The 18,368-nt window shown below is 39.5% G+C and overlaps 1 long non-coding RNA gene across 6 annotated transcripts in view; it reads right to left on the bottom strand.

The window, feature by feature from the left end:
• LOC134756903 (uncharacterized) overlaps positions 1–18,368 on the bottom strand; it is a 203,783-nt gene that overhangs the window by 96,080 nt on the left and 89,335 nt on the right. For all 6 annotated transcript variants that reach the window (XR_010130339.1, XR_010130336.1, XR_010130337.1 and 3 more), the window contains one exon: positions 13,358–13,513. This is a non-coding gene — a long non-coding RNA (uncharacterized lncRNA). The remainder of the gene's footprint in view (positions 1–13,357; positions 13,514–18,368) is intronic.

Here is an 18,368-nt window from a genome sequence, read left to right as displayed (position 1 = left end):
GAGACTAGCACTGCTTATACCATATGATTTTTGCAAATACATAACATCATGTATATAAATAAAGTACTTAGCCCAGTGTCCAACACACAGCTACCAATTTGATTAATTATAATTAATAAATTATTGTTGTGGAAGGTGAGATATTTCCTTGATTCATCTGGGAATTTCCCTATTAGCCATTGCTAAGATTAGTAAGTTAAATGTGGGAAACCTAGATATTTTTTTCCTTAAAGATCCCATTTACTTCTCTGAGAGAACAATTGGCACCAGCCAATATATATCAAAAAGAAAAACAATTTGTTTTACAATGGGAAAAATGCACACAGGTGATATAATTAGAGCATAGTCTAAGATGAAAAATTTTCTTAAGCTCTAGCATGTACAAGAAAAATAGTAGGTGGAATAATCTAGTAGATAATAGTCATCTAATAGACTATAGATTGAAATTATTATAGACTAATAGATTATTAGATTGAAATTGGCAAAAACTGCAATTACTTTTGCACCAACCTAATAGAATGGTCAGAAGAGATATTAACATAAGATCCCCACTCCAAAAAATGTACAATAAAATAAAGTTACAGATGGCAAAAAAATCTTAATTTTAAACATCTTAAGTAAAATCCAAGCATAATAAACTTAACCCTTCACTAAAACAAACAAAGAAATATAATGGCCTATTAAAATTCATTAAACATCTTAAGTAAAATCCAAGCATAATAAACCTAACCCTTCACTAAAACTAACAAACAAATATAATGGCCTATTAAAATTCATCAAAAAAGAGGCAGGTATGGTTAACTAGGAAAAAAAAATCTATCAAAGTAGGCTAATTCAATATATGAGCAAACTAAAAGAAAAAATAGATTTATCAATAGATACATAAAATTAGGGAATAAAATTCAAAATGAATCCATGACAAAATTCTTAGCAATCTATCAGTAACAAGAAACTTTCTTTAAAAATAAGCATCTAGCGAAAACCTACTACAGATACAATAATGAATGATGAAGCTTTAAAAGCATTTCTATTAAAGTCAAGAAAAGAAAATAGTAGAGTCTTTATAATTACTTTTACTAGTCAGCTGGATGCCCTAATTATATAATAAGGCAAGAAAAATAAATGATACTTAAGAATTTAAGCTTATCAGTATATATTTAGAGATCATATATAAGGTCCTCAATATAATAAATCTAAGAAAAACTGACTAAAGTAGCAAAGTCACTCTAAGATCTCACAAGGGTGGAAGAATATATACATATCAGTAATAATGCAATATAACTACAGGCATAAAAGCAAAAAAAGGTGTTTATGAATAAATTTAAAAATACATATATGCAAAAATTTGTATACAAAATTATGAAATAAGCAGCATAAGAGGAAACAAAATATATGGAGAGTTGTGCCATTTCCATGAGTGGAGATATTTAAAATCACAAAGCTATTAACTTGATCCAAATCATCAATATATTTAATTAATGAGGTTTCAGATAAAATCTCAACAAGATTTCTCTCTCAGAACTCTACACACTTATTCTAAACTCCGTTTGAATATGCAAACAACAAAGATCAGCAAAGATAATTCTGAGGGGAGGGGAAAAATGAGATAGAACTTGACTACCTATCCATGAAAACAGTTTAAAGTCGTAAAATTAAAAGAATGATATTGGAGCAGAGAAAAAGTCAAGTTAATGAAATAAAATTTGAAGCCCTTAAATAAGCTGAAACACATACAAGTCTGGTGTATGACAGAGGTGGCATTATAAATCAGTGGGAAGGAAAAAAGTGCAATAAATGACCTGGTTTCCCATTCGGAACTCACTTTATAGACAAAAATAATTAAATAAAACTGTAAATGGGATTTTTTAATTAGAAGAGAATGTAGGATAACAATTTTTGACTAAGAGATAAAGATCAAATTTCTTAGAAAACTCTCAAACACTAGCAATTTATAGGAAAGCATTGATAAAACCAAGTGCATCAAAATTAAAATTTTCCCCATTACAAGGCACACCATGAAACATACTTAAAAAAAATGGCAGGCTTAGAAAATATGTCTGTAACGTGTAAAACAAACACAGATTATCTTGAATAGGTAGAGAAATTATGTATCAGTTTAAATGAACCAACAATATAACACAGAAGTTGGCAATTGATGGGAACAGGCAATTCAGAAGAGCCAGTGAACATATGAATAGATTATTATCCTCACTAGCAATAAAGGAAATGCAAATTAAAACAACAGTGAAGCATTTTACACCAAATAGTTTGACAAGCATTAAAGAGTCTGTCAATAGCAACTGTTGGTGAAGACATGAGAAAACTGAACTTTCCTACCCTGCTGGTGGGAGTCTAAATTAGTACAATCACTTTGGAGAGCAATTTGATTGTAGATCGTGAAATTTTTAAAATGTGCATGCCCAATGACTTCTCATTCTACTTCAGAGAAATGCCTGCACATAAACCAGAATGTTCATTACAGCAGTGTCTGTTTACAATGAAGAAAAATTGGAAACAATCTTTACGTCCTTCAATGGAGAATGAGTAAATAAATTGTAATATATTCATGCAATTTACAATAACAAAAATCAAAATGAATTAATTAGATCTATGTGTAAAGACATGAATGGATATCAAAAATGCAATCTTGAGTAACAAAGGGGAAACAAGTTGTTAAAAACTGTAGTATGGGCCGGGCGCGGTGGCTCACGCCTGTAGTCCCAGCACTTTGGGAGGCCGAGGCGAGCGGATCACGAGGTCAGGAGATCGAGACCATCCTGGCTAACACAGTGAAACCCCGTCTCTACTAAAAAATACAAAAAATTAGCCGGGCGTGGTGGCGGGCGCCTGTAGTCCCAGCTACGCGGGAGGCTGAGGCAGGAGAATGGCGTGAACCCGGGAGGCGGAGCTTGCAGTGAGCCGAGATCGCGCCACTGCACTCCAGCCTGGGCGACAGAGCGAGACTCCGTCTCAAAAAAAAAAAAAAAAAAAAAAAAACTGTAGTATGAAATAGTTCTGTAAATAGGTAAGAAATAGCAACCATATGTATTATTTGTAGATATATCTCATAATAAACATAGAAGACGGGGGCTGCAATGATACACAATAAAATTCATATTGGTGATTGCCTTTAGAGAAGGGGGAATGATATTAGGGATAAGAGCTTCCATGTTATCTGTAATACTTTAGATTTTTAAAATAAATAAGTTGCATGATGAGATACATTTTTTAAATTATAGTTAGGAGAAGGAGTCCAGGGGAAAAATCTGACACCGCCACTAAAAGGTAAGCAACAGGAGGAAGTGAGATTTGGTGTTTGTTTATTTTTCCATCTGTTCTCATATTATACAAGGCATATAATCACCATTGGCTCTCCTCACACATTTGCTGATTTAGGGATAAAGAGAAATGAAGAGATAAATTAGATATTATCCAAGTTTCCAAGAAGCTCAAAAGACATCAGAGTAGTAGACATAAGATATTACATACATGCACACATGCGCACACACACACACACACACGCACACCATGCACGACCACATCACTAAGTTCCTGCAAACCACAGAGCTTAAGTTATTCAGAGGCTACAGGGAAATCACTTTGTCCCTTCAATCTGAGACCCTTTTGCATGCCTGCTGAATTTTTAAGCTAGCACTATCCAAGGCAAATTGAGACGTCGAATCACCCTACTAGCTTGTCTACCATAGTCTGTCTAAACGTTCTCCATAGCTTTATCTAATCCTTCACTCTGAAAATACTTAAAGAACTTACCAGGCTCTGTACTAGATAGGAGACTACTCCTACTCTCTCTCTCTCTCTCATTCCCCAAAATAGCCCTATGTGGTCAATATTTTAACCTTATTTTATAGTTAAGAAAATTACAATGTACGCAGTTGAAATATCCGAAGTTACAGTTTGTAATTTGTGTAATTGGAATTCAAACTCAGGTTTGAATTACCCCAAAGTTAAGCTCTTTCTGCTGTAAAAGGATCTGGAAATGCAGTTGCTGAATCAGTTTCCTCAGCCACCACTTTATTCAGAGCTGCATCCCAAACACCATAGAAAAATAAAAGATAAATAGGTTGAGTCCTTGCTGTAGCTCCCAGCTTGGGATCCAGCAGCGGGTTTACCTCATCAGTGATCTAAGAACTCACTATAGACCAGGAGGTTATAATTAAGCCATCCTACAGTTCCTCCCAGCTGAACAAGCCTGCTGCCTTTCATCTGTGCACATAAGTCTTATATTCCAGGCCTTTACAGTTCCCACCAGATTTCCACATCCCTTTTGGGTTTGGGAGCCAAGAATTGATCACAGCCTTGCAGTGAGAGGAAGACCTGTACTGTTTCACTCCAGGCAAAAGCACTTATGTGTGGTGTAAGGGGATCCTCTTCTTGGTCCAGCCTGGAGATTTCAGTGTAATTAATGCTGTTTGTAGGTTGTAAGAAGTAACACCTAAGCCTCTCTGTTGATGGCCAAGCCATTATTAATTTTTCAGATGTGTTGATGACTTTTCCCCATGTGTCTACATGCCATGTCTGCTGAGCTCATCCATAGCAGGAAGTGGGATCAGTGGAAGCACCAAGAGAGAAGATAAGTAACATGTCCTCCCGGCACATGTGGAAGATAAATGCTCAATTCTTGGATGCGTTCTGTCTACTAAAACTTTAAGTTTAGGGAAGGCCTTTAAAAAAATGCATTTACCACCACACTTGGAACAAAATCACTAACCCTCCATCCCAGTGAGCTACAGAAGTGGTTTATTATACAATATCCTGGTGGGAAATCAACCATATGTCTTTGGGAAGGAAAAACATGGCAGGGAGTTGCCTTGGTGCCAATTATGTGAAGGGTAATAGTCTTGGCTTTTTCTGCCTGCCCAATCCGTGTGATGAGTGGAGGAAGGGGTGGAGGGACAGAGAAAGTGAGACACACTGTGGATACTGGCATGCATGGTAGTGTCTGTGAAGGCCACACTGGATATTAGATGCCAGCTCATATCTGCAGAGTCAGCAGGAAGGAGCAAGAGCTAGGAGGAAACTGCATTAAGAGATGCTTGAGCTGTAAGAATCCTCAAGGATCTCCTGCTCCAAAGGGCTTGAAACCTGTTTGACAAGAGCATCACCTGGGAAACTTTTGAAAATACTGATTCTTGGACTGCACACCAGACTTAGTAAATCAGAGTCTACAGTTTTGTGACCACAGATACATGTTTGGGAGTCTCTCTTCAGTCTAACATTTACTTGCATGATAAAATGAGAAACTAAAGCTAAAGAGGGAGAGTGATTTGCCCATAGTCAGCACAGTTTGTCAGAAGCCATGGAACCTGATTCCAAGCCCAGAAGTTCCTGGTTGAAGTCTCTCTTCTGCTTTCTAAACTCATCATCTCTGCCCCTCCATTGTTCAGGTATCAAGGAATACCCCCACCCTCACTTCCTGCCCCAACCACCCAATGCTCAAATCAGACTCTTAGGAATTATTCTCACTCTCTTTCATTTTCCATATGCAACCCATGCCCAATCTTGCCAAATTTACGAATTAATATTGATTGCATAGATCCCTTTCCCCTTCTGCACTGCCACTTCCCTAATTCAGCCACCACCACCTCTCATGTGAATTACTGAACTAGCTTCCTAACTAGTATCTCTGCCTCTGGTTTCACCATTCTATTCATCCTCCACCCTGAAACCAAAAAGATATTTGTGAAACATGAATCTGATCTTGTCACTCTGTTGTATAAAACCTTTCAATGGCTTTCAAAGAATGAAGACTTTGATCAGCCTTTCATAACTGACATCTCTTGCTATCCCCCAACTTTCATCTTATGTCTCCTACAACACAATACTTATTCTATTCTCTTATATGCATCATTCAATTTAATGCCTTCACATTCAAATATATACCACACCCTCATCAAGAAGACTTAAGCTCTTTTGTCCCCTAGGAGAAACCATCCCTAATCCCAATGATCTAGGTTAGGGATTTTTTCCTCTTTGCCTTGGTAACATCCTATGATTTCCTCCTTTAAAAACTTTATCAGATAATATTTAGAATATTTTTTGGTAATTGCTCATATCCATCTCTACAGTGTGAAGTTCCTTGGCACCAGAATTAATTCCTGGTTCATATCTATATTTCAAGAATGAAGCAAAGAACCTGGCATTGTGAGTACTTCAAAATATTGGCTGGACCAAACCAAATCCTCTCAAAATAGATTGGTGAACCTAATTCCTAATCACTCTCCATAGGATTGTTCCCTGTGAAATGTGATTTGAGAGGCCCCACTAATCCAACCAATCCTTGGCCACCTGATGTAGTCAGTGCAATCCAGATCTTTTGATCTCCTTAGGTGCCCAGTGCTCTATGAGCTAAATCACAGGTTTATGAGCAATGTCCTGGAGTTGGACACATAATACCTCCCATTTGCCCAGACACTCTCCAGACATGTGATGATTGAATTCTTACAAACACCTTAAGAGGGAGACGTTATTGTGCCTATTTTACATTAAAACAAATGGGCTTAGAGAGACTAGGTCTGAGTCTACACAGCCACTATAGGGTTGAGCTAGGATTCAAATCAGATGTGTGTCTCCAAAGAGTGTACTCTATTAGTTCACCTCTTTGGCTAGTGTATGGCTGGTCATAGAAAAAATCAGAAAACAAAAGAGAATCTTGACAAGTGAGTCAGCAGTTCTCCCATCCTTGAAGATTCCAAAGAGTTCAGCCTAAAATCTCCAATGAGTTTTCTTCTTTCTGATGCCTGGGTCCTATTGGGAAGATATACAGTAGAGGGAAGGGACACCTAAATTTAAGCCAACATATTTCTCTTGCAAGGGTTATCCTACATAGGTCATATAACATCCTAGAAGATTCACCTTAGGTGGGCCATTGGTAATGAAGGATCCCAAGCAGCTCATCTGCTGGGATTACCTTGATCGGCCGCATGCCCATTCAATCACGAAGCAGCCAAACAATCTTTTCCACCACAATCCTTGTGACACACTCTCCAAGCTCTCCCTCCACTGTAGGTACTCTCCCCCACACACACCATCCTCCTGTTGCAGAGACTCTCCACACCAAATATATTAATATGATTTGAATTTACAAGTTCCATGTAGTAACCCCAAATTTGTCAATTTCTTGCTTTGTGGACTTCAGTGAGAAAAAGAAAATTAACATTTTGGTTAATGTTTTCCATTTTCCATATGCAAAATTAAAGTACAGATGCTTTCCTGTTTTTTTTTTTTTTGTTTTTTTTTTTGAGATGGAGTCTCACTCTGTCACCCAGGCTGGAGTGCAATGGCACGATCTCCACTCACTGCAACCTCCACTTCCCAGGTTCAAGCAATTTCCAGCAAATTTTTGTATTTTTAGTAGAGACAGGGTTTCACCATGTTGGCCAGGCTGGTCTCAAACTCCTGACCTCAAGTGACCTGCCTGCCTTGGCCTCCCAAAGTGCTAGAATTATAGGCATGAGCCTCCAGGCCAAGCCTTTTTTTAAAAAATGAAAATACCTAGTATTGAGGATGATGGAGAGAAACAAGTACGTTCATGCAGATGGTAAGGATTCAATTCAGTTATCCTTCTGGAGGGTGACTTGAAAACATCTAGAAAAATCTAGAAAAGAGTGTACACTTTGACATGGCAACTCTACTTCTGGAACTATCCCAAGCCAGGTGTCAGCAAACCATGGCCCACAGACTGAATGCAGCCCACTAACTTTTTGTAAACAGAGTTTTTGTTTGAAACATAGTAACATCCATGCTGTTGCTCAATGTACATGGCAGTGGCAAAGCTGTGTAGTTACAATAGAGATTATGTGGCCCACAAAGCCCAAAATGTTTATTTAATCTGCATCTTTCCACAAAGTTTGCTGATCCATGACAAAGAGTTATGCAAATGTCACTAGGCTACTACTGATTCAGGTTCCTTGCATGGGCCATCCATGTGCTTTCTCAGAGGATAGGGCTTCCACTCCCTCAATGCCAAGCTTGTGGCTGCAATGTTCCTAGGTTTTCAGGCCAGAGACCTACAAGCTTAGCTTGCTCAGCTCCATCCAGAGCCAAAAGGCAAGCCCACCAAGGAGTGCTGTGCCAGAGGCAGTGGCTCAATCACCTCCTGCCAGTAATGAATCTTCTCCTCCACCCTGAACACTTTTCTCTTCTTCCCTGAACTCTTTGAGAGAATGTGGATCACTACAACAGAGACATAAGAATTGTGAAGCTTATTTCCCTAACAAGGAGAACCAATTGCCTCTGGTGATAGACCTCTACATCCATTTTGGGAAAGGGAGCCACATTCTTGCCTCAAAAGTGAATCATTCTCCCAAGAATGACCATGGTAGTGTAGTGTCTGGCTCTCTCTTCACTAGAAGAAAATAAGTAAATATTTAATATAGCACCCTGCTGTTATGTATTCATTTTATGACTGAAAGAAAACAATAAAGCAATTTCAAAAGAAAAAGCCTAGTTCACAGGTGTTTTCTGAACCCGTTATTACACAAACAACTAGATTTAATAAAATCGAATGTGCTTCATAGATATAAGGTATAATTATTGTTAATAAAATTCAATAATTTCAAAACAATGAGTGGGAGTTGTTTACATTGCAAAACTTGTCTTTATAACCTGCCATAAATTTCTTTTAAATAATTAAGCCCACACAAAACCGTATTCCACAAAAGGGATAAACCACATATACAAATAATTGTATATGTATGCATTATTTTCCCCCAAGGATAGCTTATTAAACTTTAATGAACCCTAAAACAGATAAAACCAAAAATGTCCTTTATAACACAGCCCTAGTTACTAGGTATTCCCAGATTTACTCAACTAGCCCACGGGACATCTCAGAAAGACCCTTAGGTTTTGCAGAATTAGCAAAAGAAAGGAATTGCCAGTTCTGTAAATTATGGAAAGTTGGCAATGGAAGAAAACAGGGAACATTCTGAGCCCATTCCTAATTTTTCGGATCAGGAACTGATTACAAAAGAAAAGAAATACCTCACCCACAGTCATAGAGAGCTCATGAATGGATCATCTACCACAAAGAGTATGGATCTACCTCCAAGAATAAATTCTTCTTTCCCTCCTCCCCTCTGTCCCCTGCAAAAAATCAGAAACATGCCTGAAGATGTAAAGTGAAATTCACCTGGAGAAGGCACAGAAGCTGTTAGGGTCACAGAGGGGAGGGGAACTACCTGACTCTCTGAAAAGGCTGTAAGAGACCAGGTCATCCTCTACCAAGCGGCAGGCAGCCTGCACTCTCAGAGCTGCCAGGACCTCACACTATTCATTACTCCCTTCTGAAGCACTTTCCAGACCTACACTGGACTTGACTTCCTGACAGGTTGTATATTGTTTCCACCTCTGAGCTCAGGGTTCATTTTTCTCTCATTTATGGCCCTGCTTTATCCTCTGGTAAAACATTAGCCATATTTCTCTTGTTTTGCCTGATTCAACCCAGGCTATAAGGCTATATATTGCACACCTTACCTTTGGGCAGCCCACTAGACTTTTACCCTCTGAGCAGGACTCTGGCAAGACTGAGAGCAACTCTTTCCTACAAGACCAGATTTCTGCACTACACAAAGAAGAGGTTCAGATTCTTCTTGCCTCATTCCTAGGGTACACTCATTTGCTAAATTTTGCCCTCACAGCTAGAAGCGTTGGCATCCTCAACCTCACAACCCGATGATACACCCGAACACACATAAATTTGGGTGTCTCTGACTCCACTGGTGGGATCTGCTTTTATACTAATAATTAATATCACTTGGCACTTACAAAAGATCTGTCAGCTTTGAAAATGTCTCCCAAGCACATATTAATTGAACAGACTTGCCAGCTCAAAATATTTTCACTCTACCTCCCAAGCCTCTGGGTATTTATCTAAGCTACACCCATGCCCCATGCAGAACTTTCAGCATTAACTCTGACTTGAGAAGCTGACAAGAGCTCAGGAAATCCCAGTTTATCAAGCTTGCCACTTGGACCTCCACAGATTGTCTAAGCCATGTATCTAAGCCTTCAGTAAGGTCCCAAAGGAGGGCTGTTTCCAGGATCCATGAAAAGAAAATTAATTGAGTATTTTGTTATCGTAAGAGATGACGTATATAGAATTTTAAATTCGTAATAATTGTGATCCAAAACCCAGAACTCCCACTGGGAAAAATATCTAACCTTGTAGCCCCAGGTATTTCATAGATAAAATAGAGATAATAATACCTAAATTAGTTCTTATGAGAATGAAAGATAAAGAATCTGATGGTGTCATGGTAAATAACTGGCACATAGTAGATAACACTCATTGATCTTTTAATTTTTTTTTTTTTTTTGAGACAGGGTCTCTGTCACTCAAGCTACAATGCAATATCTCCATCATGGCTCACTGCAACCTCAACCTCCTGGGCTAAAGTGATCCTCCTACCTCAGCCTCCCAGGGAGCTGGAACTACAGGCACATGCCACCACACTTGGATAATTTTTAATTTTTTTTCTTTTTTTGTAGAAACAGAGTTTCGCCGTGTTGCCCAAGCAGGTTTCGAACTCCTGGACTCAAGCAGTCCTCCTGCCTTAGCCTCCCAAAGTGTTGAGGTTACAGGCCTGAGCCACTGTATCTGGGCCATTTAATCTTTTACATAGTATTAACTTACAAAATTCTGTGAGTCAGGTCTAATTACTACCACCAGTTTAAAGATGGAGAAACTGTGGTATAGAGAGATTAACATGTACCAGACCCCATAGAAATAGGTGGGGAGCTGAGATTGAAGCCTGGACAATCTGGCTCCAGAGCCTGATCTCTGAACCACCATGCTGTCCTGTCCCTTGAGAGTAGTTGGCAGGTATCAGTGCTGCCATAGCATTAATGAGGATGGCCAAGCCCTTCCAGGATCCAGGTGAGGATGCAGCCTGTTGTCTGCTACCCTATGCCTTGCCCTTCGGTGATTTTCTTGAATTTGGAGACATAAAATCTTATGTGGGCTTTATATTTTCTAGTAGTTATAATCATAATAGTAAACAACTATTTAGAAAGCATTTTTCTCATAGTTTCTTTGTTTTTTGGTACTTTTTGGTCATTTGTGGAAAGAAAAAACTGGATACAGGCAATCAGAGTTAAGTCCCAGCTCTATCTCTCCTCTTCTACCTCCTCTGTGGAAATTGTTTTCACATTTGTAAAAATGGGGTCATAACATCTTAACTCAAGGGAGTGCTGAAAACGAAAAAGATGATAAGGTTCTTTGTTAACTCAAAAGTTCTCAAAGTTCTTCACAGTGTTATTTGGGACAACTTCTAACACAGTAATTTACTGACAGAAATGTGAAGTGGACATGAGCATTCCACAAAATTTTAACCTCATGGAAACCTGCATTTATCTAAGCTGCCTGTAAACTGGTCGTTCTGTCTTTTTGTCTTCTTTGGCAGAAATACTGCCATCTTCAAATTGCTCGAATAACCTGTTTGGCAGTAGTGATCATTGCCAGATCCTGTACGCAGCTGCAAAAACACGAAGATGCGTAGAAAACAAACCCCACGAGGGAACACCCCACCATATGATAAATGCAATGATGACAGAATTGTTGTTCAGAAAACAGTGATTAACTCTTAGGCCAGAGAAGACTTCATTGAGAAGGCAGACTTCTGGGCTGGATTTTAATGACTGGCAGGTTGGATGATGACTGGGGATGATGGTGAGGGTCCAGGTTCCCAGTGGAAGGAACAGAGGATGGGAAGCCATATAGGAATCAAGCATCATAATGTGATGGGGCAACTGCTGATACTGACACTTTATGATGCTGGGGCAGTGGACACAGCTAGATCTGGAAAGGCCTCATGTGCCAAACTCAGCAGCTTGGAATTACATTTCCTTCTGTATACAGAATGTGCAGAAATGTTATGTTGCCTCTAGATCCTAAGAGTTGCTGGCCCCCTAAACCTGGTTCTCTGAGCAAGACACATCTCCCCTCCACTTCCCCTCTGGCATCCCTACCACCACTACCACCCACAAGCTACCTGAAGTACTTATAGCAGCAGAGAGTGGGAGCTGCTCCACAGAGCAATGGAAAAATAAGTTGCTGAAAGGTTTATTTCCCTGCTTGGAATATTTTTACAAAGGAAATCCACAAGGCTTGTCACCACACACTCAACTATTTTTAAGCTTCCTGACCAGATCCTCTAGATAGGCCCTTTGGGGACAGTAAGTAGCGGCAGCGAGGTAGGAGTTGCTCTTGGCTTTGGGTACATTGGGTCTTCTGGGAGCCCTGGGATTTGGTTTGGCCAGAGAACATTTCTGGGGGAGGCAGCAGGAATGAAGTGAAAGCAATCAGCCCCCTTTTCTGTGTGCTTTATTTTTCCATGACCACCGGGAACCCAACCTCTTCACAGAAGCTGCCAAGAGAAATGAGGCTGGAATTTCACCTCCCTCAATACCCCCATGTGATGGATCAGGCCACAGATACAGGGGCTTTAATTGGTTTTATACCATAAGCTAGATCTGGGTCATGACTCAGCTAAGTAGATTCCTCCTGTTCTCCCACACTGACCAAGGCCTCAGCCAGATGGGGATGGTGGGCGGGTGGCTGAAAAGTCAGAAAGGGCAAGGCTGTGGGGGTGACAGGTCATCCTCAGAATTTCTGACAATGGTGCTTCTCAGCTAATGGCTCACAGAGGGGAGGGGAATTCTCAGCTAAAGAGGTCCCAACGCCAGTCCAAATACAAGATAAAGTAAAAACTATCCAGGGTTGTCTGGAAACTAAGGTTGACTTAGTCACATTTTATCTAAATAATGGTGAAGTGTGGCTGTTTACAAAACATAAGACATGACATGCATCTATCATGCAAAGCTGGAAGAGTCTTCAGATCAAATTGGTGCAATAATTTCTATTAATAGCTTATCTGCACATTTAACAGGGTTTACGAGGTGCTTGTCACACTGCTTCCTCCAATAACTTGGTTCAGAGTATAACAATGGCATTGTCCTCATTTTACACATGAAGCAACCTATGAGAACATCTGAATGTAGCAAAGGAAATACAAGATACAGCTCTTCTGCATCCTAGACAAGATGTTATAAATATATATGTTACATAGTAAGTGGAAAACTGTTAAAGACTTTGTTAAGTAATAGAACTGCAATGACTAAGATTCCCCTGAAGCTCGGAGAATGAAATAAATTGCCTAATGAAACAAAATCTGTAGATAGGATTTCAAACTAAGTCTGTCTGGCACAAAATGTGTGGCTTTTTTTCCTCCTTGCTATAGTGTTCTTCATACTCCTTTACTTCTGTTTACATTCCAACTTAATGTGTGATCCGCCCGCCCGGCATGCTTTTGAAGATTGGAGGGATAGAGGTGCTTACCTGCTCTGGGCATGTTTCTTATCAGGTCTTCCTTTTCATTCCTGTTCCCAGCTCCCAGTCAATTGCTCTGGCCACCTTGCCACTACCCCCAAGGCTGTTCTAGCTGATTTTTTTCTGCAAGCCTCACCCACACAATTCAGTTGTATGCACAAAGATCTGCAATAACAAAAGGACATTATGACACATGAAACAATTTAAAATTAGGGGGCAGGTATTATTATTCTAATAGGTCATGGGCCATTGCCCTCCTTAGGGAGATATTTCTCTGTCAATCCCTGCTTATCACAGCGTTCCTGGGACCTTCTCTTTCCCCTTGCTTCTCGTCCTTAGTTTCAGGGCCCCAATCAACCATATTTGGTATGTTGACATTTTGACTAGACAATGAAAATTACCTCACTTTATTAAGCAACCACTTTAGAGTTTTTTGCCGCATTACCTCTCCCTCCAAATCTCCATTTCTATTGAGAAATGAGCAATTTCAATCTGTGACTTTTCTGTAAGAACAAGAAAATCTTCTTCAGAGGCCCCCAGAAAGTGTCACTATTGAGTCCCATCTCTACTCCTAAACCAGTCACTGGCAAAGGGAATGGCCAAGAGACCAAAGAGGATTTTCTCCCAGAACAGGGAACAGAGTTACTCTCCCCTTAACCTGGGGAAGCAGTTACATCTGAAAAAGATTGGAGCAGTACACACAAGAAAATGAGGAGAACACATTTAGTGTATGTATATTTCTCATTAACTGTTGTAACAATCCACAAATCACAGTAGCTTTGGGTGTTTTCAGCTTTTGACATTATATTTATTTACAGACTTTCTAAGTTCAGAGAAGCAAGTGAACAAAGGCATATGTTGATGATTTTGAGTTTATATAAAGTGAAAAATATAAATCCCAATATAATTTGAAAACATACATCTTAGGCATCTTTTATTTTCATGGATAAAAATGACTTTTCTTCCTACAGTTAAACTTTTATGTATCTTACAAAAGTTTGTTTCTTACTCACAGTCTGACATCAGCTAAGTAGCAGTCTTGAATAACTCTCCTCAAGCAGTCATCCAGCCATCTAGACCCCTTTCCATCCTATGTTTCTACCATCTCCAAGCCTCCTCTTCCAGCTGCAGGGGTGCAGGAAGGAGTCGAAGAGTTGAGGGGAGTCACACTTGATACTTAACTACCTCCCTCAGAAGTGACCACATTACTTCTACTCTCAGTCCACTGGTCAGAAATAGTCACATGGTCAGCTCAAGTGCAAGAGAGACTGGGAAATGCCAAAGAGCACATGGGTATCAGTAAGCACTAGCAGCTCATGGCACAGTAAATGTCTCACAGAGCCAAGAATGTGCTTCCTTCAGCAAGTGAGTTATCTAATCCCAGTTGCTACCCTTAACAATACAAAGAAAGTGATCAGAAGTTCTGGAGTTACAATCTTCTTAAATCTTCAACTGTTCCATACCAAATATTTTGGCTTGGTTCGATGTACAACACCTGTTCTTCCTTCCTGGCTCAACCCCTTTCCCCAAGCATTTACTTAAGATACAAAATGATGATGGGGTGGGCATAAGGTTTTGTGTGTGTGTGTGTGTGTGTGTGTGTGTGTGTGTTTTCAGCACTGCCTGAAGAAAACACCAAGGGTTAATTTATTTTTCTTATTACTCACCCATCTCCCTTTATCTCTGTTGAGTTTAATACCCCTACACAAGTTATCTCTAACAAATCTTTGTCTCAGGATTCCATCTCACTAAGTTAAGAAAAAATTCCCTAAGCTGTCTTTTTGCAATAAAAACTCTTCCTTTTCATCCTTTTTTCTCTATTTTGGCAGGCAACCAAGAATTATGTCATAGCCTTGTGGTGTGGGTCTCCTTGACTGAGGCTTGCTGGAGATGAAGCTTAGGATGAGGAAATTTGGATGGTTTCCAGTTGAATTCTATGGTTTTCTTCCTGTGGTAGCCATTTGCTTCTAGAAAATTCTAGGGAAATCCAGTGTGGGCTGTGGCTGACAGGAAGTTAAGGGTTCCAATTCTGTTCCCAGTAGAGAGTAGGTCTTGTTGCTTAGCCACAGTTAGTGCGTAGAAAGAAACAGGTCCTGTTGCTTTCTTCAAAGACCCAAATATATTACCAGCTGTCAGTATACATGGGAGGCCTAAGACCAAGAATTAGAAATAGATTGCAAGAAACAGCCTCTAACTGAAATGAGTTTTCCTCTAGTGGACTTTGAATTTTCCAAAATGACATTCTTAATACTTCTCTGTCGTAATTAAAGCTGTCATTTGGCCTCAATATCAGGCTGAAGTTAAGAGTCAAGAGACTTGAATTTTTACCAGCTCTGCTATGAACTAGTTCTGGGATCTTGAGCAAATAGACCACTCTCTGAGTCTGTTCCATCACTGACTATTAGATAAACTTTAGGGTCCTTTACAATGTAGAGGAACACGTCTAATTTATCTTTGTGTCCCAGCACTTAGCACCTGATCTGTTATGCAATAGTATCCTTAATCACTGTGAGCTGATGAATGAATGAGATCTATTGATTTTTTTTCTTCTTATATCTTCTAATGGAGCAAAATGATCATAAATCATTACATTTCTATTATATAAATTCATGCAGATTCCACATGTTATTCTCATATGGTTGATAGTCATATACATTGTATAATGTAAATAATTTTAACTGCAGATAATTCAGAAGATTTAATAATTGTGCTTTAAATACAAACTTAATGTGATTCTCACAGTAGAGAGTCTCCATTTCTGCTAGCCTCAGAGTATCACAACCATCTCACACTAATTTTGTCACAGAAATAAAATTAGATTCTTTAGTGTACATACTCACAAAGTAATTTTTCTTTCCTTGAAATAATGTGACTTAAAATACATAGAGATTGGTTGTATGATTTTTTTTTTTTTTTTTAATATGTGGAGTCTTGCTCTGTCGCCCAGGCTGGAGTGCAGCGGCGCCATCTCGGCTCACTGCAAGCTCCACCTCCTGGGTTCACGCCATTCTCCTGCCTCAGTCTCCTGAGTAGCTGGGACTACAGGCGCCCGCCACCACGCCCGGCTAATTTTTTTTGTATTTTTAGTAGAGATCGGGTTTCACCGTGTTAGCCAGGATGGTCTCGATCTCCTGACCTCATGATCCACCTGCCTTGGCCTCCCAAAGTGCTGGGACTACAGGCGTGAGCCACCGCGCCTGGCCGGTTGTTTGATAATTTTATTATGAAAGTTTATAAGAGCTTTATGACTTTCCTAAAATTGAAATGTGCCAACAACTTAATGCAGATGGACCTCACACTTTTCCAGATACTGTCACATCCTATTCAGGAGGTTTCAAAGCACAGATGGATGTTAGACAGAAAGAAAGGGAAAGAGAGGAGAGAGAGAGTCTTGAGATGAGACAGGAGCAAAGTACATTATCCATCCTGTTGTAAAAGCAGCCTGTGAAATTTAAATGCAGATTTTTAGAAAGCTGGCAAGGCTGCTCTTATAACTTAATTATGGAATCATTTAAGTGCAAATGAGATCCCCAGGTGAAAATTTCATAGAAGACTTTCCTTCACTATCAAATAAAAGTGATGAAGGTAGTTATATTAATATAAAATATATAGTTATTGTATTAGGCTTAATGTAATTATCTTAGTTTGAGCTGATATAACAGAATACCACAGACTGGGTGGCTTAAACAACAAACATTTATTTCTCACAGTATTGGAGGCTGGAAAGTACATCAAGGTGCCAGCAGATCTGGTGTCCAGTGAGGGATCTCTTCCTAGTTTGCAAACAGCTGTCTTCTTCTTGTATCCTCACATGGAAGGCAGACATGGATCTCATGACTCCCTGTTTTTAGGAGGGCATTAATTCCATCAGGAAGGCCCTGTCCTCATAACATAATCTAATCCTAATTGCCTCCCAAAGGCCTCACCTCCGAACACCATTACACAGGCAATTAGCATTTTGCTGATGAATTTTAGGCAACACAAAAATTCAACTCATAAGAGTAATAGGCCGGGCGTGGTGGCTCATGCCTGTAATTCCAGCACTTTGGGAGGCTGAGGCAGGAGGATCACTTGAAGCCAAGAGTTTGAGACTAGCCTGGCCAACATGGTAAAATCCCATCTCTACTAAAAATAAAAATTAAAAAAAATTAGCCAAGCATGGTGGCATGCACCTGTAGTCCCAGCTGCTTGAAAGGCTGAGGCATGAGAATCATTTGAACCCAGGTGGTGGAGGTTGCAGTGAGCCAAGATAATGCCACTACACTACAGCCTGAGTAACAGAGTGAGACTCTGTCTAAAAAATATAATATATTCTAATCCTTAACATTTATGTAAGAGTAATGCAAGTTATTATTACCGTTACAAATACGATTTGAGAGCTTGCTACTGAAAATTTACACAATCTCACGTGCACTTAATATATCATCAGAGAACCTAGCTGAAACTGACCTCCAGTAGTTTTGGCAAGATATTTTTAATTTTAATGATAAACAAATTACTTTTCTAGCTTCTGTAGGAGTGGGTACTCAAATGGATCTTTCAGGGCTTGTTGTGCCTTTGTGTGGGGGAGCAAAGTCCAAAACTTTAATGAAACTTTGTTTCTCAGAGAAAAACAAAATTCCAAGATTCTGTTATATTTTATTTCAAGATAATGAGACGATAAACTATTCTCTGCATAATAGCATACCATTGGTCCTCCTTGTGGCTAGATGTGCAGCTCTGTAGATTAGTTTCCTTTCTAAGAAAGCCGTTTATATGTGTGTGTTTTTCCTTTCTTGGGGAGCTTCATGTTAGTCATGGACTAAATGCAGGGAGATTCATGATAGTAGTGATATATCTTCATATGATCATCGCTTGGGCCAGATAGTTTGCAAATACTTTGCACATTTTAACCCAATTAATCCTTCCCCTACCTTATGAGGCAAGCACTATTATTATCCCCACTCTACAGAGGTGTAAACTAAGACCCATGGAGGTAAATTGTCCAAGGTCACACAGCTGGTAAGTAGCAAAACCTGGA

This window comes from Gorilla gorilla, chromosome 13, assembly GCF_029281585.2.
Source record: "Gorilla gorilla gorilla isolate KB3781 chromosome 13, NHGRI_mGorGor1-v2.1_pri, whole genome shotgun sequence".
In the NCBI taxonomy this organism is placed as follows: Eukaryota; Metazoa; Chordata; class Mammalia; order Primates; family Hominidae; genus Gorilla; species Gorilla gorilla.
The sequence above is the reverse complement of the archived record's forward strand: the minus strand, read 5'-3'. Positions and strand labels throughout refer to the sequence as shown.